At 37.6% G+C, this 24,495-nt stretch overlaps 1 pseudogene; it reads left to right on the forward strand.

Annotated features, from left to right (window-relative positions):
- Positions 1-22,474: 22,474 nt before the first annotated feature.
- Positions 22,475-24,153, forward strand: LOC149996311 (eukaryotic peptide chain release factor subunit 1-like; annotated as a pseudogene).
- Positions 24,154-24,495: the final 342 nt, after the last annotated feature.

Below are 24,495 nucleotides of genomic sequence, written 5' to 3' on the forward strand. Positions count from 1 at the left end.
TAGGAGACTGGTGACAAGGAGTTTTGTGAAATAATTATGAGGTTTTAACTTTCAGAACTGAGTCACTTGTGAATATTTACCAAAATAACTCACTTTGGAAGCTGTGACACAACTCTATTAATGTCAGTCAGACTCATTTCTTAGCCCCACAAGGGCTTTCTCTAAGGACTTCTGAGAAAAATGGTCATGGTAATTATGATAACAGTTAAGCTCAGGCCTAATACATGGAATTCTACTCATCCTGTCTTATATGGATATTGACACTTCTGAAGGCCCAATCTGCCAGAAGGTGAGACAAACACTGAATACCAGTATGACACTGAACCTCTAAGCACCAGCCATTTATCTGTGGAAGGTTAGTGAAAATGATCCTCTTCTATCATGGAAGAGGTGATTTACTATCCCTGGAATTGGCACATAATGGTTTTGAATTTGTCATTTCTTTCAGTCAATCTACTCCCAGCAATACCATCCACGATATTATAGAATGCCTTGTAGCCATTCATAGTGTCAACTAAAATACTTCTGACTCAAAATCTCATGTTACAGAAAAGTAAAATGAACTGATGCAAGTAGGATTTATTGGCTTTAATGACCCAGAAGCAACTTGGTCTGGAAGTATGGTGAGATAGATGTTCTACTAAAGACCTAGTCATGATACGAGATAGTATTTAGTACCATGGAAGGAAAGAGTGTTGTCCTATAAAATGCAGTTTAATTTCTGAAACAAAGACCAGCATATGGTGCCAATCCTACCATAGTCAGAACACATGGGTAAGGGATTCACAGATAGAAAATGGAAATGGCAACTCACTCTTACACCTAATAATACACTTCCAAAGTTCTTGTGATGTCACACTGGGCTGGCTCCCTAAACTTAGTGGTCTTAGATCCAAGAAAGAAATCTTTCCATTGATGCACAGTAGATCAACAGCAGATTCAATGCAAGTAAAGGCATTCATCATTTACATGAAAATGCAATTGGGTAGGAATAAGAATATCTTGAATCAAAGGACACAGAAGAAATTTCAATGGTGTAAGGTAGATGATTCAATACAGCAACTCTACACATGCAGGATTTCAAGACCCTTTAAAAATAAAGAGTTGGGGTGCTCCACCAGGAAAGAATTCCAGCTACTTATACAATTGGCTGAGGGCAAAGGAACATGTAAGATGCCATGGAAAAAGGAAGTTATAAGCATTAGTTAGAAATACCAAATTAGCTCAGAATGAAGACTGAATTTGCTATCCATGTATCTTGCTTTATTTACTATCTATCTATCTATTTTTCTATCTATCTATCTATCTATCTATCTATCTATCTATCTACCTATCTATCTACATATGTAGTAAAACAGCTATAGGAAAATACAGAAAGATAGATAGAGAAATATAGATAGAAAAATGAAAATAATTGAACTTTCCAATTTTTTGTATTTTTTTCATCTTTTTTGTGCTGGTTATATAGAGTATATTGGTGGTAATAAATTTAAAATTGAATTAAGGGGGTTAAAGTGCAGAATATTGAATCATATCATGACTGAGCTAGAAAAAGAACAAAAATCATGCAGAGGTGTACCTAAGACTCATGAAAGGTTTAATCCACTTTGTGGAGAGAAAGAGAACTGATTATTCTAAGGAGCATGTTGTTGTTACTATTATTGTTTAAAGTTTAACAATGGACAATAGTACAATTTCTCACCTATAAGATTTTCAAACATTCAAAAGTTATTTAAAAGTTATTAAAATCATTCGTTTAAAGAAAAGAATGATAAAGATCTTTACAAACTAGTATGAAGTGATTTAAAAAATTCACTGCTTAATGAAAAAAGCAAACTGCAAAAAATTATATGTAGTATACTATATTTTACATCAGAAAATAGGAAACAAAGGTATGTTAAGTATGTTGACTTCAAACCTAATAAAATGTTATAAAGGATTGGTGGAAATGGGCTTGACTAGATACAATTAGAAATAATAAAGCCCTGAGTATCTTTTCTATGTAACTTTGACATATCTAAGTTTTTTGAATATTAAAAATGTAAAATTTAATCATATAAAAAGTAAACCCTAACATTAAATACAAACAGATACAAATGAACTGAAATGCATATTTAAGCATTAATCAAATATGTACAATAAAGGAGTTAATTCAGGTAACTTTTGAACAAGATTTTAACTGTACATCTTTACTAGAGTATAGTCCAAAGGCAAAAAGAACTTCAAAAAACTATTGACCTCTACTTAATAACCATTGATAACATGGTATTATTAAAATAATCCTGAAATATTTTGTTTTGATGGTAGGATTGTTCAAATGAGTTAACATAATGTCTTTAAAAACCATAGGAAAAAAGAGATGCAAATATTGGATGAGGAAAGATGAGAAAAAGTTCTGTGGTTTCTGGTTTGATTTGGAGGTTACAGGATGACACATTTTTAAAAATCCCAGCCCTATCCATTGAAATGGTCTAGAAATAATAAACCCTACTAGCAGTGAATAAACCTAGCACACAGATCTAGGTTTCTAAGTGGCAGATTTCACCTCTGTAGCAGAGAAGCTGTGAGGTGAGCCTGGAAACTTGTGGGATCAGAATGCAAGGATGTTATCATGTCAACACAAACAAGCTGGTTTGAAAGGACTCCCATTGACTAAATTTGAGGCTGTTCATATTAAAATTTTAAGAGAAACAACAGAAAAAAATGATATAGATTATTTACATTTCTAACAAATAAAGAAAAATTTTAAACATAAAAAGAAATCTAATTACATAACAAAGAGACAGGAAATAAAACATCAATAACATCAATAACATGTTAAAAGCACAAATTAAGAATATGAGAATATTTCCAGATACATATGAAATCACAGTAAATGTAAATTGGTTATATTCATTTATTAAAAGATGGTGAAATTCAAAATGCACTGAAAAAGAGGAAAGAAAGAAAGAGAAAATAAGAAAGAAGTCCAGTTAGCTGAAATAGAACTTGGTGGTAGGATATACTGGCTTCTCGTGTGTGTTTGAACATTTAAAATTCTTGAAAATGTCACGATCCCTAATGTGCTCAACAATAAGAAAAGGGTAGTATTTTTATATATACCATACACAAAGTGAGTATTAAATTAGATGCTATAGGTGAAAATAGTTTAAAAATGTCAGCCCTGGCTGGTGTGGCTCAGTGGATTGACTGCCGGCCTGGGAACTGAAGAACATCACTTTTCACTATTTTACATAGACTTACAGCTTTGTCACTTATCTGTGGATATCTAAATGGCAAAAGATTACTTAACTTTTGCTTTTCTTAAGTGATTTCAGGCAGCCTGAGGTAAAGAAAAAGAAAGAATAAATATGTGTCCTATTTGTTATTCTATTTTACCTTAAGAAAGATAAAAGTTAATAGCCAGTCAACATGATGTGCAGAGTGGAGGAGTCATTCATAAGAAGTACTAAACTGGAACTACAGAAATCTAGGTTCCATTCCTGGCTTAGTAGTTAGTGTGCCTGTAGAGTGTGCCTGTATGTATTCGTGTGTGTTGGGAACAGAGAGGTGAGAAGATATATAGTAAATTCCTAAAATTCAATGATTCTTATAATACAAATTACACATTTTTGAAAAAATGAGATAAAATAGCCAGAAGGTTACTTTTGTCCCAATCACAAAGTATAAAAGTGATGGTAGAAGCCATAAGAGAAAATATGTCTCTAATCAGAGACAAATGAAACTCATTCAAGGTAGCATAGTTAATTTTTAAGAATACATCCATAAATTGAAGGAAAAGAAGTGATTTTGAGGATCAACTGTACTAGAAACATGAGCCCATCATCTTCAAAGTATGTGCTAACACTTATCCCCAACACATGGCATTTCTTTTTGACTGATGAAAATGAAAATGATTGAAAATTGGAAATAAAGCCCTCTGCCTAATGATTTGACAGTGTTAGACCTTGCCTTAGGCAAGCCCTAGGAAAAAGACAAAGAGACTTAAGGAGCTCAGAGTGTCAGAGCTTATCAAAGTCAAAACGGTATCTTCTAAAAACTGCAAGTAAGGTTTAAAAGATAATTTAATTAAAAAGAACGTTTAATTTTACCAAGTGGGGAAATTAAGAGGAAGTACAAAGGCTCTGAAAAGCAGAGCTCTTTCAGGATGGGTCCTCAATTCTGGTAGTGCTAAAAGATGCTTTAAAATCTAAAATTGTGGCAAGAACTGCATAGTGAAAATTTAAAGAATTAGTGTCAGAGTCTCCATAAAATCCAGGAGGGTCCTGAAATCAAAAACAATTGAAAAGACCCTAAGCTGAAATCTCACTGTACATTTTACATTCATAGACTATTATTAAAACATAAATTAAACCAGGCAGATGGTAATTATTCTAAAGGGAATACCTTAACTCCTTGATGCAATCAGTTGATTGATATTTTTTGAGCACTTACTAAGTGGTAAATTTACAATGTTCCCAGGGTTTACAAAACAACAAAATATCCAGAGTAAAGGAAGTAGCAATAATGTTTAAATCATCCACTCTGGTCATAATAAAAGCAAGTTGCTTGAGGATCATAATAAATTATTTCTAAAATATGGAGGTGGCAAATGGGTGCCTTCCTATTAACATATGCCATTCAAAACTTGGAAGAATTTTTTTTTTAAATGAAGACTGATGACACAGCACATAGAGTCTTATAAAATGTTCACAAAAATACTTAACTTTGTATGCTAAAAGCTAAAGGAAAAGTCCTTTTGAATAAACAATTGAAGAAATGCATTAACAACTTATGAAGAAGTGAATGATTTAATGCCACCACAGGTTTTTTTCAATGTTACCTTTGGTGTTTTTTTTTTTTTTTAAGCATATTTTATTGATTATGTTGTTACAGTAGTCCCAATTTTTTCCCCTTTGCTCCCCTCTGCTCAGTATCCTCCTTCCCTCCAGCAATCCCAACCCCCTTAGTTCATGTCCATGGGTCATGTATATAAACTCTTTGGCTTCATCCTTTCCTATATTATTCTTAACTTCCCCCTGTCTATTTTGTACCAAACAATTATGCTACTTAATCCCAGCACCATTTCCCCATTTCTCCCCCTTCTCCTCCCAGCTGATAACACTCCAAATGATCTCCATATCTATGATCCTGTTCCTATTCTGGTTTGCTTAGTTGGGTTTTGTTGTTTTTTTTTTAGATTCAGTTGTTGATAGTTGTGAGTTTGTTGTCATTTTAATGTTTATAGTTTTGATCTTTTTCTTAAGTAAGTTCCTTTCACGTTTCATACAATAATGGCTTGGTGATGATGAACTCCTTTAGCTCTACCTTGTCTGGGAAGCACTTTATCTGCCCTTCCATTCTAAATGATAGCTTTGCTAGGTAGAGTCATCTTGGTTGGAAGTCCTTGCTTTTCATCACCTTGAATATTTCTTGCCAGTCCCTTCTTACCTGCAAAGTTCCCTTTGAGAAATCAGTTGATAGTTTTATAAGCACCCCTTTGTAGGAAACTCTCTGCTTCTCTCTTGCTGCTTTTAAGATTCTCTATTTATCTTGAACCTTTGGCATTTTAATTATGATGTGTCTTGGTGTGGTTCTTTTTGGATTTAGCTTGTTTGAGACTCTCTGTTCTTCCTGAACTTGTATGTCTATTTCCTTCACCAAATTTGGAGAGTTTTCCTTCATTATTTTCTCATATAAGTTTTTGATTTCTTGCTCTTCCTCTTCTCATTCTGGCACCCCTACGGTTCGGATGTTGGCATGTTTAAAGTTGTCCCAGAGGTTCCTAAGCCTCTCCTCATTTTATTCAATTCTTGTTTCCTCATTCTGCACTGGTTGACTTTTTTTTTCTTTCTTATGTTCCAAATAATTGACTTGAACCACAGTTTGTATTTTCTTTTGTTTCACTTAGCATAGCCTTCACTTCTTCCCTTATGTGTTTGCTGTGCTTAAGAATATCTGTCAAGCCCGTGAAGCATCTTTATCACCAGTGTTTTGAACTCTGCATCTGTTAGGTTGGCTATCTCCTTATTTGTTAGGTTGGCTATCTCCTCGTCGCTTAGTTCGCCCACTAGAACCTTGATCCATTCCCCCTTTCGGCCATACTTCTCTGGGTCCTCATTTTGACAGGTTCCTGTGTTTGTTTGCCTTTGTGTCTTAGGAAGAGCTGTTACACCTGTGATGTTGTAAGAAGCGAGCCTTAGGTATTCCTCAGTAGAGGGCGACCCGTTTCACCACATTATGGTGCTGTGGGGGAGTGGGGCTCCGAGAGAACATTGCCACCTGCTCAGCACTCGCTCCTATTCCAGGCACTTCTCCCACTTCTGTATGGGATTGGCACCTCTCTTGCTGTTGCCTGGGCTGTCATTCCCAGAGTGGGTGAGTCTGCGGATGTTCCAGGACTGTGGAGGCCCTTTAAACAAGGTGACACTGCTGAGACACCAGCAGTTTCTTCCTCTGCTGGTTTGCACAGTCAAAAGCAATGAGGCTTAATTTTCCCCAGTGCTGGGACCATGAGTAGTGTGGTCTGGTCTGGTGCTGTGAGCGCTACTCAGATGTTCCTTCAGACTTTTTAAAACATGACTGCACTTTCCACCAGCCTGATGCTGCTGCTTCTGCTGCCGCCACCGCACAACATCCTCTCTACCCCGGCTCCACCCCTCCTACCTGTCTGGATGAGTATTTATTCTTTATATCTTTGTTGGACTTTCATGCAGCTCAATTTCCTGGAACTTCTGGTTGTCTCTAGTTTTGAGGTAGTTGTATTCCTTCTTAGTTGTGGAGGGAGATGCAGCATGTCTGTCTAGGCCTCCATCTTGGCCAGAAGTCATCCCTTTGGTGGCTTTTACTAATCTCATAATTTTACTCTGCTCAGAGTATGAACTATTTCTGTGCCAAGAGCTGGCGTTTTTGCCTGAGGAGCTAAGTGGGGTTTGAGATCATCCAGATCTGTGTTCCCATCTTTGAATTAATCCCAACCTCAATAGCAGCAAAAATGCTCTCTTTTGACCAAATGGAAATCTGAGGCCAGCCTAGGATGGGACAGGCATTTCATCCCAGTAATTCAGAGTAAAGAGGTACAGATTTATTCTCTTAAATGGATCAAATCATCACTAGGGGAACCCAGCCACTTAATATTCCTCTGCATACCTTGGAGGATGATCAATGTATTCACTTATTTTAAATCAGTTGTGGGTCACCACTGGACTATTTCCACAAGGTCATTTCTTGGTCATCATCCACAAAGATATTTTCCCCCAAGCAGTGGTTAAAAAGCACAAAGGACAGAAAGCCCTCAAAAGGAGAAAATAAAACACACCAGAGCCAACCCACATAGTTTCCATGTCACAATCCTCACAGCCTAACATTCCGTTCTCGTTGATGAGGAAACAATATAATGTACAGTCCTGTCACCATAGCTATTAATAACTTGGATGACTTCCAGAACTACATGGGTACAGGGGAATATTCTGTCCTTAGTAATCACATCAATATTTAGATGTTTTCTCTCTGAATCCATGCCTCTAAGTCTCCTGCCTGCCACATGTGAAGTTTCTAATTTTCCAGTCACACATAAGCCCTGATTAGTGGTGATAAGGCAGTAAGTAGGACCACCTTTTTTTTTTAATTCTTAGACTTAGAAAACCACAAAGAACTCTAAGTTCCAAAACACTCTATTAGCACTCTCCAGTCCTATTTTAGAAAACCAATGGGAAAAATGTAAAATGAAGTGGGTTGAGAAGCTTTTTCATCAAAGTATAGTTGTAATTTTAAGTAGGAGTTTTGTATTTAAACCCCTAATGACAAGCATGATTAAAGAAGCTTGGCTTTTGTGTTTACAGCAAATTTTGACTAAATACAAACAAATAAATGGAACAACAATGACAACAAAAGAAAGAAATCATTTTCAGAATGTCTTAGGGTCCTAACCAAGAAGAATAATCTTGGAGGAAAAAACAAGAAGATCTGTGGAGTTGGCCATCTGTCTCTGTCCTGCTTTCTTCCTATTTTCTTCAGTCCTTTGTTCATATGCATTATTTGCCTACTCTTGTCTGTCGTTTGAGTTTCAGCTTTTCAAAAGCAGATACTACACCAGCTTATGTTTAGCATCTATCACCATGGGCTTTACTAAATGTTAAGAAATAGTAAGATATATGCACTGTGATTTCCTGGGATTTGTTTTTTCTGAAGTAAGTAGAGCTGAGCATCATGTGTCTATATTTTCCTCTGAGCCTTAGATACCACGAGGCTCAAAGCATTAAAAAAGGGACAGTATGAAAGGGAGATAGGTGATTATACACTCTTGGGGGCTTCTTTCCCACTACATGCCCCCCCTTGCTTCTGCTCCCACTTATATAAAAGCACTAAGTACACAGCAATCATCGCAGAAACCAACATCAGAAAAGAAAAGAAAAAAAAATCTGTTAAGAAGAAAGAGAAATCTGTTATAGCTACAATATGGTTATAGCAAAGTGAGTAAAGAGTAGAATGTTGGTAGTAAAGGGGACCTCACTTTGTTTCAGAGGGTCCAACTCTGAGCTAAGAGAAAATGTGTGGAGTCCTTGCAAAGCAGAAGCATGATGGAGAGAATAATTAACACTACCTGACAGTAACTCAGGTGGTATTTTATGTCCAACCCTGTAGATAGGGAAGCTAAGGGAGGCAAACTCAATGTCTTTTTAGGACTTGGAGAAAAGTCTATGGCAAAGTTGGTTCTTATAGAAGATCATTCTCATGTTGAAAAACAGTTTCATCAGTGTGCTCTAACTGGCTGCAGTTGTAACCTCCTCTTCCTTCTCTTATTTATCTCTCTCTTATTTCTCCTCCTCCTTTTCCTTCTCTTCCTTCTTTGTATGGTATGAGATAGAAGTTAACTGGTCATTATTCATCACATAACATTAATTCAAAATAACTTTCCCAATTGTAAGAACTGGAAAGGTCATTTTGGATTAAAATTTACTCTTTTCCCCTATCCTTCTTTCTCTGACAAAGATGCCAGTCCATACATGACTATGTTCATTTTCTTATGTTCTGTTTTCAATAAAGTCTGTCTGTCTCTTAGAAAATAAGCCATTGGAGGGCAGTAGTAGGTTCTCTTAACTTTCCTATCTGCCTCTTACTCTCTCTTCCTCATCCAGCTTTGCTCTTATTTACTCTTTAAAAATAGCTCAAGCATTAACTTCTCTTGGAAGCTTTCCAACAACATGGCCTCATGACCAACTTATGGACCACATGAAGTGCCACCAAAATACACCCCCCCATTAATGTACTTAGCATGTAGATTACAGTCTACTTATTGGTTTCATAGATTTGGGGGGTTTTCTTTGGAAGGGTTGTGGGAAGAGATGCTGATACATTAGGATGGCTAAGGATTTTTAAAAAATAAAAACAAATTTATTAATACAACATTAATAAGATACCTGACAGAACTTCTGCTCTGTTCAAGATAAAGTGGCAAGGCCTGGATTTACCTAAAACAATAAAAAAATGGAAATACATGTAAAACAATAGTTTTCAAGACTCAGGATATCAGGCTGTGAAAGATAGTTATCTCTGAGATAAGCTCTCAATTTGCCCTAACTTACTACCTTGAGAGAGTTTCCAAGCCGAAGTTCAGAAATGAAGAACTGAGGTGGATCCAGGTGGACATTCTGAGTTGAGAAGGAGGAGCTAGAACACAAAAGTGACCACAGTTCATAGGACAGAGTGACAGGAGAGGTCTGCAAAAAGGGAGAAATTTGGGGACCTGTAGAGGACCTACCTGAGTGACTCAGCTGATTAATGATATGTACATGCATGCAAAAAACTACCCAATGCTACGAAAAAAATTACCCCCAAATCTGAGGCAACAGTATCTGGCCATCACACTGGATCAGGAGTAATATCTGTATGTATCAGCTAGACCTGAAATTCCCTGGATCTCAGGACATTGGGTTGGGTACATAGGAGAGTTTTGCCTAAGTAGAGGCAAGTAATTAGGATTAAGTGAAGGTTTCTACCATCCTGTCTAACAAATCATAAGAAAGAGGGATCAAATGGTTTCCTAGGTAATTTAACTGTATCCCAGAGCTAAGTTGGAAAAATATTTATATAAAAACACAAATTTATAGTACCCCAAAAGATAAATTTCACCATAGCTGGCAATTTAATAAAAAATTATCAGGCAGGAAAATACAATCCATAAAGAGGAGAAAAATCAGCTTACTGAAACTGACTCAAAAATGCCTGTTATAAGAATTAGCAAATAAAAATATTAATACAATTATTATACACATATTCCATGTATTCAAAAAATTATGTAAATACACGTAAAGTATAAAAAAGAGCCAAATCTAAATTTTAGAGATGAAAACTACAATGTGTAAAATGAGATAAATGGCAGGTTAGACATTTAGGAGACAGGTTAGTGAATTTTAAGACTCAGAAATAGAAACCATCCAAATGAAACAAAAACACACAAGAATTTTTAAAAATGTGAGTGTCTCTGAGCTGTTAGAAATGTTCAAGAAGCCTAAAATATGTATAATTGAAATCCCTGAAGGAGAGAATAAAAAATTTAAAGATGAAATTACTGAAAAATTTCCAAATTTGATGAAAATAATAAACCTACAGATAAAGAAACTCAACATACTCAAGGTATGAGAAACATGGTGGAACTTGTACCAAGACACATCATAATCAAATTGTACAAAAACATCAATTTAAAAACAATAGGTAATAGTAACCAGAAAAAAAAGGCATTATACAGAAAGGAACAAAGGTAAGAATAATAGTAGATTTATTATCAGAAACATTGAAAATGACAAAATGGCTGAAAAACATTTTTGAAGTGTTGAAAGAAAAAATATCAGTCTAGATTTTAATAACTAGCAAAATATCTATTAAAAATTATGCTAAGGGAAGGAAGATGGCGGCGGAGTAGGGGCAGTGTTCTCTGCTCGCTCCTGTTATGGAGAGACTTCAGGAGCGAATGCGGAGAGGAGTGACTGAGTGAGTGTGGATCTCCGATAGCGTGAACAGAGAGTGGAGCATAGGAGCAGCGTGGAGGGGGGTGGAGGGGTTTACCATGCATTACAGGTTGAGACATTCCAGGACCTGGTGAGTCTGCGGTACCACACCCAAGGGCTCATTAGCCGAGAGCTGCTTGGAGGCTCCCCCTGTTAGGGGAGCACTGACAAGTGAAGTCTAGTAGGGAGTTAGGGAGAGGATTCGGCTGAAAAAGCCAGAGGCGTGGGAGAACAGTGAACAACCAGGACTGGGAGAAACTGTGTGATCTGAGTCTAGAGGGAAATCTCCTCAGCTGCAACCTCCCACCAAAAGCTTGGCATTCAGGGCGCGCGTAGCACTCACGCTAGGGCCCTACAGAACAAAGGGACAGTTTTGGGACAAGGAGATGGGCCCACGCGGAAAAGCCGATGGGGAACTCCGGACCGGGGGAGAGCTCCTGAGCAGGAGAGCACTGCATGCCCCCAGTGCTTTGAGTGATCACAGTAGAATCCCACAGAACAAAGGGTCGGGTTTAGGGCAAGGAGAGAGGTAGGGCGCGCAGGGTGTGTAAGCGGGGAAGCGAGCGGAGGCTGTGGCTCGGGAGTGGAGACGGTTTTATGGTGGGGAGAAGGGCCCGCAGGGAAAGGCCACTGCGGAGCTCCAGACTGGTGGAGAGCTCCTGGGTAGGAGAGCACCATGTTGACTGACCACACTAGTAGTAGCTCAGAATAGAGACAGTTTTGGGGCAAGGAGAAGAACTCACATGGGAAAGCCACTGCAGAGCTCCAGACTAGGGGAGAGGTCCTAGACAGGAGAGCGCCACTGGGCCCGGCACTTTGACCTACTGTGCCAGAGTCCTGCAGAACAAAGGGACAGTCTTGGGACAGGGAGAGAGGTAGCCCGCGCAGGCATATAGATGGGGAAGCAAGCAGAAGCTGTAGCCCAAGAATAGAGACACAAGTGGGGGCAGGGCGGGGATTGCTGGCAGGTGCAGGCTGATCCAGTGGTGGAAAGGCGTAGCTGGACAAGCCTGAGGAGGGCCGAGGGTGCCACAGGAGGGGACAACTAAACGCAGCTCACAGCAGAGAGGTGAAAGGCCCACAAATAAAAGACTAGCAACCTCAGAATCAAGCAGGATCTTCCCACAGCCAGCCAACCAACCAGAAAATATTTGAAACCCATAGAATTTTGAATAGGGGAGGATCCAGGAAAGAAGGAAGGAAAAACAAAAAACAAACAAACAAACAAACAAACAAAACAAAACAGAGACTGTGCCTAAAAGTTGAATTGAGTTAAAATCCTCTAATTCTTTTATTTCTCACTCTGTCTCTTATTGCCCCTCCCGTCCTTTCTTATTCCCTCTTCTTTTCTCCCCTCTTCCTCGCTCCTTTCTCTCTGTTTAGCATGCCTCTCCTTCATCCTATTCTTTGTTAATTTTTTAATTTTAAGTTCTTTCCCTTTCCTTCATATTCCCTTCTTCTTATTTCCTTCCCTCCGCCTTATCCTCATCCTCCCTCCATTTCCTTTCTCTCTCTTTCTTTCTTCTGTGCTAAGTACTTTCAATTTTATTAAATTTCTTTCTTTATTTCGTCCCCCTTCCCTCTCCATTCATTTTCTTTCTTCCCTTACCCTTATTTTCCCTCTCTCCCTATATATATTCTCTTTTTCTTTCTCCCTATTCCACTTTATTTTCTAATCTTTTAATTTTTAAATTTTAATTTTAATCTATTCTCCTCCCTCTTCTCCCTCCCTGTCTTACTCTTTTTCTCTTTCCTCCCCATCCCTTCTCTCCTTTCTCTCTCTCGTATTTCTCTCCATCTTATCAACTGTCAATGCTTAAATTTCAATTTTTTCCCTCCCTAATCTCTCCTCCTCCTTCTTATTTCCTTCACTCCCCCTTATTCTTTCCCCCCTCATCTTCTTTCTTCTCTTCTTTCTAAGTACTATTAATTTTATTAATATTTTTCTTTATTTTGCCCCTCTCCCTTTCCATTCAATTATTTTTTCTTCCCTTTATCATCTCTTATTCCTCTCTCTATATATTCTCTCTTTCTTTTTATCTCACTATTTTATATCATGTTTTAATCTCTTAATTTTTTTTACAAATTTTAATTCATTCCTCCCTTTTCTCCCTCCCCTTCTTCTTTCTTTCTCTTTCCTACATTCCTCTTCTTTACTTTCTCTCTCTCTTTCCTCTCTCACTTCCTGTCTTGCTATTTCCTACTTTGTATTTTTATTCTTGAAAAATTCTTTCTCTAATCTGTTTCCTACCTTCTAACTCCCTCAGCCCTCTGCTTCAATTTTTGGCTGTCTGTCTGCTTGGATGTCTGTTGTGTCTATCCTCACTCCCACACTAAACATATAGCATATACCTATTATATAATCCTAATATTATACACTTTCACTTTCTCACTTCATACTGCAACCCTCTCCTCCTTTTCAAACATACAGTGTAAATGTTAATTGCGGCCATACATAGCCTTGATCCCAATTGCTAATATTATTACTCTATCACTTTCCCTCTCAAAAATTACCCTTCCTTCATTTAAAACAACTCCTATCTGTTTCTCTTATGAAATAAGAGTCTCAATATCTCCACACGTATATTAATATTGGCTTATTTGCAACATATAGTGAGATTTTAGTTGGGGGAGATATTGGAGGGTGTGGGTTTCTTGCCTGGGTTTTGTGATTACGTTTTAACAGCACCTCCACAAAAGATCTCAAGACAAGGTGGGCAGAGTGACTCTCAATCAACTAACCAGAGGAAAAGACCCACCAAAGAGTAGCTGAAATACAACCAGACAGATTAAACAAACAACATAAAGAACAACACAGATAGAGATCCAAGATGGCAGAGGAGTACGTGGAAGCTACACTAACCTCCTCCCAGGACCAGTCTGGATCTACAACTTAATTTTGGAGAAATCACCTGGAATAACCAAACAAACACTAACTGGAAAGAAGTCTTATAGCCACGTAGAGACAGAAAAGTCCACTACATCACAATGTGACTGGTAGGGAGTGTGGAGACGCAGAAGGGCTGGCTGGGCTCCAAGGGTGGCAGCTGAAGGGACTGAGAAACATCTCAGAAGCCAGGGGTTCCCCCTGAGAAGTGCAGGGTCTAAACCCCAAGCTGGGCTTCCTAACCTACAGCAACAGAGTGGAAAGTAAAATAGTATCCAGCTGTGAAAAGTGAAAAGCCACAGGGTTTCTTGCTAGCCAGAGAGAAACAGCAGGAGAAAAACAGCTCTTAAGTGGATCACATACAAAAATATTTTGGCCCCTACTTATCCTGGGCTCAATCAGAGGAAAGGCAGAGAGGACTGAACACACTTGGGGAGAGTTTGGCGCGGTGGCTTTGAACGGAGAACAGGGGGATCAGCTGACTGGGTCCCAATGCTAAGTCATTCCCAGTATGGCAGGCAGACCATTCCCCTCCAAGTGGCATCAGCCTGAAGGGAAACAAAAGCCCTGCCTACAGAAATTAAGCTGCCACATTCACGGTCCTTAAGCCTGACAGCTACTCACAGATTGAATAGATTTAACAACCAAAGAAGACAGACAAAGGCGGTAGATACCAGGAAGTCTCCAACAGGCTGCCTAGGCCCAGACTGATACATGATCTGACGCTACCAGAGGCAGATCCAGGAAGTGCAGATCACTCTAAGAAGCACCAACAAGCAATAGGAGTCACAAAAATAGAAAGACAGAAATAACCCCCCATCAAAAGGAAAGGTAGAATTCCCAGAGAGAGTGCTAAATGAAATAGAGGGGAGCAAACTATCAGATATGGAATTCAAAACATGGATTATGGAGAAGCTGAATGAGCTCAGTGGAAACTAAAAAAAACTTCAGGAAAACTACAAGGAACTCCAGAAAAACTACAAGGAACTTACTGAGAATTACACCAGCATGAAAAAAGACATAGAAGCTATCAATAAGAGCCAGAAGGAAATGAAGAATACGATCTCTGAATTGAAGAACACAGTAGAAGGAATTAAAAGCAGGCTAGAGGAAGCAGAAGATCGGAAAAGCAAGCTGGAGGACAACTTAGACAAAAACTCCCAGACAGTGAAACAAAATAAAAAAAGACTGAACAAGACAAAAGAGGCTCTAAGACAGCTGCAGGACAACATGAAACGTAATAATATCGGTATCATAGAAATTCCAGAAGGAGAAGAATAAGAGCAAGAAATAGAAAACCTCTTTGAAAAATTAATGACAGAAAACTTTCCTAACATGAGGAGAGAAAGAGTCCCAATGAAGATGAACCCCAACAGGCCCACTTCAAGACACATCATAATTAAAATGGCAACATTCGAAGACAAAGAGAGAATCCTAAAAGCAGCAAGAGAGAAACAACTAAGAATATACAAGGGTGCTCCAATAAGGCTATCATCAGATTTCTCAGCAGAACCATTACAAGCCAGAAGGGAATGGCAAAAAATATTCCAAGCAACGAAAAACAAAGGCCTACAACCAAGAATTCTCTACCCAACAAGGCTCTCATTCAAAATGGAAGGTGAAATAAGGAGTTTCCAAACAAAAGAAGGCTAACAGAATACATCTCCACCAAACCAGCATTGCAAGAGATACTAAAGGGTCTGCTTTAAGAAGATTAAAAAACAGAGAGAAACAGAGAGGAACACGAGTACAAAGGAGGAAAGTGACAATGAATAAGTACTTATCGGTAATAACCTTAAACGTAAATGGACTAAACGCTCCAATCAAAAGACACAGGGTAGCTGAATGGATTAGAAAGAATGACCCACATATATCTGTCTACAAGAGACCCACCTTAGAACAAAAGATCTACAAAGACTGAAAGTGAAGGGATGGAAAAAAGTATTTCAAGCAAGTGGACATGAAAAAAAAGCTGGGGTAGCAATACTTATATCAGACAAAACAGATTTCACAGCAAAGGCCATAAAAAAAAGACAAAGAAGGGCATTTCATAATACTTAAGGTAAAAGTCCATCAAGAAGATATAACCCTTATAAATATATATGCACCAAATGTAGGAGCACCCAAACATGTAAGGAAAACTTTGAAAGACTCCAAGAAAGATATAGACAGTAATACAGTCATAGTAGGGGACTTTAACACCCCATTGTCAACAATGGACAGATCTTCGAAGCAAAGAAACACCAAAGATATTGAGGCATTGAACAACACTCTAGCTTAAATGGACTTGGTCGATATATATAGAAGTTTTCACCCCAAAGAAGCAAAGTATACATTCTTCTCAAGTGCACATAGAACATTTTCAAAGATAGATGACATCGTAGGACACAAAACAAGCCTCAACAAATTCAAGAAAATTGAAATTATATCAAGCATCTTCTCAGATCACAATGGCTTAAAATTGGAAATCAACCTCAAAAAAAAGAAAAAAAACTCAAAAACATTCAAATTCATGGAGAATGAATAACATGCTATTAAATAATAAATGGGTTAACAATGATATCAAGGAAGAAATCAAAAAGTTTCTGGAAACTAATGATAATGAACACACAACAACCCAAAACCTATGAGATACAGTGAAAGCAGTCCTGAAAGAAAGTTCATAGCAATACAGGCCTACCTAAAAAAGCTAGAAGAATCTCTAATAAAAAATGTAATCCTATGGCTACAAGAACTAGAGGAAGAACAACAAGCAAAGCCCCGATCAAGTAGAAGGAAGGAAATCATCAAGATCAGAGCACAATTAAATGACATAGAGACTAAACTAACAATTCAACAGATCAACACAAGTAGGAGCTGGTTCTTTGAAAAGATAAACAAAATTGACAAGTCTTTAACCAGGCTCATCAAGAAAAAAAGAGAGAGGACCCAAAGAAACAAAATCAGAAACAAAAGAGGAGAAATCATAACCGATACCACAGAAATACAAAGAATTGTAAGAAATTATTATGAACAACTGTATGGCAAGAAATTTGACAACCCAGAGGAAATGGAAAAATTTCTGGAAGCTTAAAGTCTTCCAAAACTGAATCAAGAAGAAGCAGAAAGCTTACATAAACCCATAACAACTAGTGAAAATGAAGCAGTAATCAAAAAACTCCCGGCACACAAAAGCCCTGGACCGGATGACTTCACCAGTGAATTCTACAAAACATTTAGGAAAGAACTAACTCCTATCCTCCTCAGACTATTCCTAAAGATCCAAGAAGAGGGAAGACTCCCAAACTCGTTCTATGAAGCCAGTATAACCCTAATTCCAAAACCAGGTCAGGACACAACAAAGTATGAAAACTACAGGCCAATATCGCTGATGAACATAGATGCTAAAATTCTCAACAAAATATTGGCAAACCGGATCCAGCAACATATTAGAAAAATCATACACCACGATCAAGTTGGATTCATCCCAGGGATGCAAGGATGGTTCAATATTTGCAAATCAATAAACGTAATACACCACATAAACAAAATGAAAGACAAAAACCACATGATCATATCAATAGATGCTGAAAAAGCATTTGATAAAGTACAACACACATTTATGATGAAAACTCTCAGCAAAATGAGAATAGAAGGAGAATACCTCAACATAATAAAGGCCATATACGAGAAACCTGAAGCCACATCATACTCAATGGGCAAAATCTGAGAGCATTCCCCCTGAGGTCAGGAACAAGACAAGGATGTCCACTCTCTCCACTCCTATTCAACATAGTCTTGGAAGTTCTAGCCACAGCAATCAGGCAAGAAAGAGAAATAAAAGGCATCCAAAATGGGAAAGAGGAAGTAAAACTGTTATTATTTGCAGATGACATGATAGTGTACATAAAAAACCCTATAGACTCCACAAAAAACTACTCAACCTAATAAGTGAATTCATCTAAAGAGCAGGGTACAAAGTCAATATTCAGAAATCGAAGGCATTTCTGTACACCAACAATAAAATCTCAGAGATAGAAACTGAAAGAAAAATCCCATTTACCATAGCAACAAGAAAAATAAAATACCTAGGAATAAACTTAACCAAGGAGGTAAAAGACCTGTACTCAGAAAACTACATAATACTGAAGAAGGAAACTGAAGAAGATACAAATAAATGGAAGCATATACCATGCTCATGGATGGGAAGAATCAACATCATTAAAATGTCCATACTATCCAAAGCAATTTATAGATTCAATGCAATACCTATTAAAATACCAATGACATTCTTCACACGCCTAGAACAAATACTTCAAAAATTTATATGGAACCAAAAAAGAGCTCGAATAGCCACAGCAATTTTGACGAAGAAGAACACAGTAGGAGGAATCAGATTACCTGATATCAAACTATACTACAAGGCCACGGTAATCAAAGCACTCTGGTACTGGAATAAGAACAGACATATAGATCAATGGAACAAAATAGAGAACCCAGAAATAAACCCAGGTCTATATGGTAAACTAATATTTGACAAAGGGGGAAGGAACATCAAATGGAGTGAAAAGAGACTCTTCAAAAAATGGTGTTGGGAGAACTGGACAGGGACATTTAAAAAAATGAAACTAGACCATCAACTTACACCATACACCAGAATAAACTCAAAATGGATCAAAGACTTAAATGTAAGGTGTGATACCATAAAATTCTAGAGGAAAAAATAGGCAGAAAAATTTCAGATATCCCACGTAGCAACATTTTCACTGATATATCTCCTAAAGCAAGGGAAATAAAGGAAAAAATAAACAAATGGGACTTCATCAAACTAAAAAGTTTCTGCTCAGCTAAAGAAAACATCAGCAAGATGAAAAGGGAACCAACCATATGGGAAAATACATTTGCCAATGATATCTCAGACAAGAGATTGATCTCCAAAATATATAAAGAACTCATACGACTCAACACCAAGAAGACAGACAACCCAATTAAAAAATGGTCAAAGGACCTGAACAAACACTTCTCCAAAGAGGACATACAGAGGGTCCATAGACATATGAAAGAATGCTCAACATCACTAGCCATCAGAGAGATATAAATAAAAACCACAATGAGATACCACCTCACACCAGTCAGAATGGTCATCATCAACAAATCAACAAACAAACAACTTGTGCTGGAGAGGATGCGGAGAAATGGGAACCCTGGTGCATTGCTGGTCAGAATGCAGACTGGTGCAGCCACTATGGAAAAGAGTTGGGAATTTCCTCAAAAAACTAAAAATGGAACTGCCCTTTGAACCAGCAATTGCATTGCTAGGATTATATCCGAAAAATCCTATGTACCCTTATGTTCATAGCAGCACTATTTATAATAGCCAAGTGCTGGAAACAACCTAAGTGCTTATCTGTAGATGAGTGGATCAAAAAACGGTGGTACATTTACACAATGGAGTACTATGTAGCAGAAAGAAAGAAGGAACTTCTACCATTTGCAACAACATGGATGGAACTAGAGAGAATTATGCTTAGTGAAATAAGCCAGGCAACGAAAAAAAAAAAAATACTTATGCTGTCATCTATTACAGGAAACTAATGAACAACACAAACAAATGAGCAAAATTGAACCAGAGCTATGTAAACAAGGAATAGACTAACAGTAATAAGGAGGGAGGCAGGAGGGAGAGAAGGGGGTAAGAAGGGGAAGGGTCCAGTCAAAGAACATGTATAAATGACCCAAGGACATGGACAACTGATTGGGAACTAAATGTTGGAGAAGGAGGGGACAGGATGTAGGGAAGCAAGAGGGGGGAAAGAAAGTGAGACAACTGTAATGGAAAAACAAACAAAAAAATTCTTAGTGGGGAAAAAATGAAAATATGAAGAATTGAAACACCAGTTCAGTGAATATTAGAACAAGGATTTTCCTTCACACTGTATATTTTTCTCCCTATCTGATCTCTCCAAAGTTTAGCATTCTAAAGAAGTAAGTAATGACATGTTTCTTTGCATAAAACTTATAAGATCAGTTGTTAATAGAGGTTTTTTTTACTTGACCAAGGCGTTGACTGGAATGTCATGCCTAAAGGAGACATTCCTGGGCTCTGATTGTTACCAAAAAGCCCCGAAGAATTGGGAATGACTTTCGAAGGTAATAAAAGCCCACGGAATAAAGGGCCTGGTACCATGGTTGGTTGTGCGGTCCACAGCAATCTTTGCAGGGAAGGAATGAAGGTTGTTTTCCTGAAAGATGGCTAGATGGGACCTTAAGGCACATGGAGAACCAGAAGGACTTGGAAAAGACAGGTGTGTACAGGCAAGGCTGAATGCCAGGTATGTGGTTCTGCTCTGTGCCCTGAAGAGCAGACTGAAGGTCACCCTAAATGTTCCTTACATAAGTTCCAGCAAAGCAGAACTAAAGATCATAAGTGATCTTTTGCTGCTCTTGTTGTGTTTATGCAAATGAACAGGATAAATTTAAAATGGACTTAATGCAGTCCCTTTAATGACAAGGAGTGTAATCTTAGGGAGAAAAATCATTATTCAAGAAAAATCACAATAATCAGTGGTAGACTATAAAGTAGTGCAGCTAACCGTCTTTAAAGTTTCTTTTCATTTAAAATATGTTTTCACTTGAAAGTTAAACTATGTCTGTGGTATCATCAAAGATGTTTAATTTACAGGCAAGAAGAATGTCAAATGCCTTGCAACTGAATGTCTTTCCAAAAAGACAGTCTTACAGATTTAGATACTTGTTTGTGGGTTATGCTACATAAATTAACATGTGTTTTCCGTTTTCGAAGGGCATAAGCCTATGATCTCATTACCTCAGTGATTGTCTGTACGTATAGGCCTCACTTAATCCTGTCTGCGGTGCTGCCTCCTGAGACTCAACAGTTTGAGTGAACTAAGTGGCTGGAATACAACAAGGATGCCAGCCTGTTAAACCAAGCATGCCGTTGTCCGGGGACAGCCAAGTGACCTGAAGTCTTCATGATTCTTCCCCATGTGGGAAGGCAACTCTCCCCTCAAAACCCCCACTCTTATTAGGTATGTCTGGACCCAAGGGTAGGTAGGACGACGACCATGTCCAGCTAGAAGCAGCTAGAGGAGCTTGAGACCTTCGCCCATTGTCCTTTATAAGATTATAAGGGGTCTTAATATGTCAGAGGGGAAGGATTATTATTTTTTATTGTTAAAATAATTAATTAATCATTTATTTATTTAAAAAAAGAGAAGAATATATGAAAGGGTGAAGTGGGAGAGCTTGTATGTATGAACCATGAGCATGGACTTGGGAGGGGATTGCTGGGGGAGGAGGGTCCTGGGTGGAGGGGAGTAAAGGGGGGAAAATTGGAACTATTGTAACAATATAATAAATAAAATATACTTTTAAAAAAGATAGATAGATAGGTAGGTAGATAAATAAATAAATAAAATCTAAAATATAAATAAATAAAAATTATGCTAAAATGAAAACTTTTTAAATTATAAAGAAGCTGATAGAATTTGTCACTAGCAGACCCTTACTATAAGAAACGTTGAAGGAAGTCTTCAAGCAGAAGAAAAATGATACCAGATTGATATGTGGATCTACATTAGGATACAAAGAGGACTTAGAATGATAATTACATGGATAAACATAGAAGATATTTAATATTATTTAAAAATATTTTAAAAAATGAATATTTATAAAAGAAGTTAACAATGGGTTGTGGATTTATAACATTTAAATAAGTATAATATATGCCAACAATAGCACAAAGGTTGTGAGAGGAAAAATGGAAGTATATTATTGAGACATTTTTGTAGTTTGGGTAAAGTGGCATAATATGAATATTTTACTGTGATAAGGTTAAAATATATACTAATTCCCCGAAGAAACTACTAAAATAACAAATTGAATACAAATGTTACACATGATAAGCCAACATAAAAGATGAAGTAGAATTGTGAAAGAAATAATCCAACTCAGAAAAAAAGGAACATAAAAAAACAAATGAGACACATAAAAAGTAAGCAAAATTGTTGACTTAAACCTAATTATATCAATATCACACTTAACATAGATGGTCTAAGTAGCACAATTAAAAGGTAAAAATTTTCAAATTAGTGCAAAAAATAAACCTATGCTGCATTTAAAAAATGCCCTTTAAGTACACACACACACACACAAGTGAAAGTATAAAAAAATACATTATGCTAACACTAATAAAAATAAAACTTGAGTAACTATTAGTACTAGACAAAATAGATTTCAGAACAAAGAATACTCAGGATAAAGAAAGTAATTTATTTAAAGGCTCAAGTGTGTATAATAATTCTAAACATTTATACATATACCAGTAGAGATTGTAAATACAAAAGAAATGAAAATCGCATATTGATTAAGGACATGTATTCAGAATATATAAGAAATACAAACTCAGTAACCAAAAACAAATAAGCTAATAGCAAATGGGGGGAGGGGCATTTAAACAGACACTTCACCATATTCCCCACGTGAGTGGATTGAAACACATGCAGCTTTCTGGAGAGAAAGAGTCAGTGTCCTAGTCAGAGCCACTGCGTTGCCACTACTGCTGCCCAATGCTGGCCATTAGGGAGGAGAAAGAGGTGAGAAGATGGCAGGTAACCCCAGTGCTACGGCCAGGAACATGGAGATCTGGAAGATCAAGAAGCTGATTAAAAGTTTGGAGGTGGCCCACAGCAATGGCACAAGCATGATATCATTCATTGATCATTCCTTCCAAAGACCAGATTTTGTGAGTGGCAAAAAATGTTAGCAGATGAGTTTGGAACTACGTCTAACATTAAGTCACGAGTAAACCACTTTTCAGTCCTGGGAACCATGACATCTGTACAACAAAGATGTAAACTTTATCACAAAGTACCTTCAAATGGCCTGGTTGTTTACTATGGTACTGTGAGGACAATAAAGTTTGCAAGGCTCCCTCAGCCCAGATGCCCAGGCATGGGCTGCTTAAAGATGATAATTAGATTCACATGTGCAGTGCACTCACAGTTGTATAAGCATTGATATCATATTTTGGCTAGTAGCTGGCTTTGTCTATGCATAATATGTAAGTGTAGGCAAGCGATGGGAGTGCTGGTACAGTGAGCAACAGTGAGTACAGCAAGCAGCTAGGGGTTCTGTGGCCAACTGCAGAAACATGGTTGGTGGCTGGCTGGTGGTCCAGCATCTGCCCATTGTGCTGTGCACATGTGGATGCTGTCAGATTCCAGCTTTACCTCACATATTCTTCTGATTGCAGGATGAAAAGAGTCTGCATTGGTTTCCACAACAGGTACAATTGTAACAGAAGAAGGAAAGGAAAAGAAAGTCAACAATGACTTCAAAGTTTTCAAACCAATTAATACATCATTGTATTTCTGTGACAACAAATTCCATACAGAGCCTCTTACAGCACAACTTTCAGAGGATAGTAGGTCTGGCTTTATTGTAATAGATGGTAGTGAGGCACTTTTTGGCACATTCCAAGGAAACATGAGAGATGTCCTGCACAAATTCACTGTGGGTCTCCCAGATAAACATGATAGACTCAGTCGGCCTTGCGTTCTGCCTGTATAGGAGTGGAAAAGCAACATAACTATGTTCAGCAAGTAGCTGAAACTGCTGTGCAGCTCTTCATTTCTGGGAACAAAGTGAAACTTAGTTGGATGGGTTCACTTTAAAACTGAACTAAGTCAAACTAATATGTTTAATCAGAGGTTGCAATAAAATGTTTAAAATTAGTTGATATACTCTATGGTGGTGAAGTGGATTCAGCCATGCTATTGAGTTATCTACTGAAGTCCTCTCCAATGTGAAATTTATTCAAGAGAAGAAATTACTAGGACAATACTTTGATAAAATCAGCCAGGACATAGCCAAGTACTCTTTTGGAGTTGAAGATACACTAAAGGCTTTAGAAATGAGAGCTGTAGAAATTCTAATAGTCTACGGAAATCTGGATGTAATAAGATATGTTCACTGCCAAGGCACAAAAGAGGAGAAAATTCTCTAACTCCAGAGTAAGAGAAAGAGAAATCTCATTTCATAGACAAAGAGACAGCACAAGAACATGAACTAATTGAGTGCATGCCCCTCCTGGAATGGTTTGCTAACAACTATTGGAAACTTGGAGTTACATTGGAAATTGTCACAGATAAATCACAAAAGATATCCCAATTTGTGAAAGGATTTTGGGGAATTTGAGGTGTCTTGAGGTACCAATTAGATTTTCAAGCAATGAAATACCATGGAGAAGATGATTTTTTTTTTTACCTTGATGACTACTAGGTAGTCTACATGGGTCCAGCAAAATATGCCTCACCCTCTAGCATCTAACCCAAGAAACATACCCATGGTGGAATCCAAATAGATTCCTGCCTTACAATTGGAACATTTCCAGAACTTAATTCATGAGCATTGAATATTGAAAAGAAAACCGAAACAAAACCAGACCCAACCCTACATTTTAGTTTCCCATGGTGTCAGCATAGTAGATTACAACCAAGTTCATAAATGCCACTTTGGACTAATTTAAACAGAAATCCCAGTTTTTACTTTTACTCAATAATGAAATTGATTGCTCTTGTGTTGTATGGAAAAAAAGTATTTTAAGCTTCATACATAGAAGCA

Source organism: Furipterus horrens, unplaced genomic scaffold, assembly GCF_987537825.1.
Source record: "Furipterus horrens unplaced genomic scaffold, mFurHor1.1.pri manual_scaffold_12, whole genome shotgun sequence".
In the NCBI taxonomy this organism is placed as follows: Eukaryota; Metazoa; Chordata; class Mammalia; order Chiroptera; family Furipteridae; genus Furipterus; species Furipterus horrens.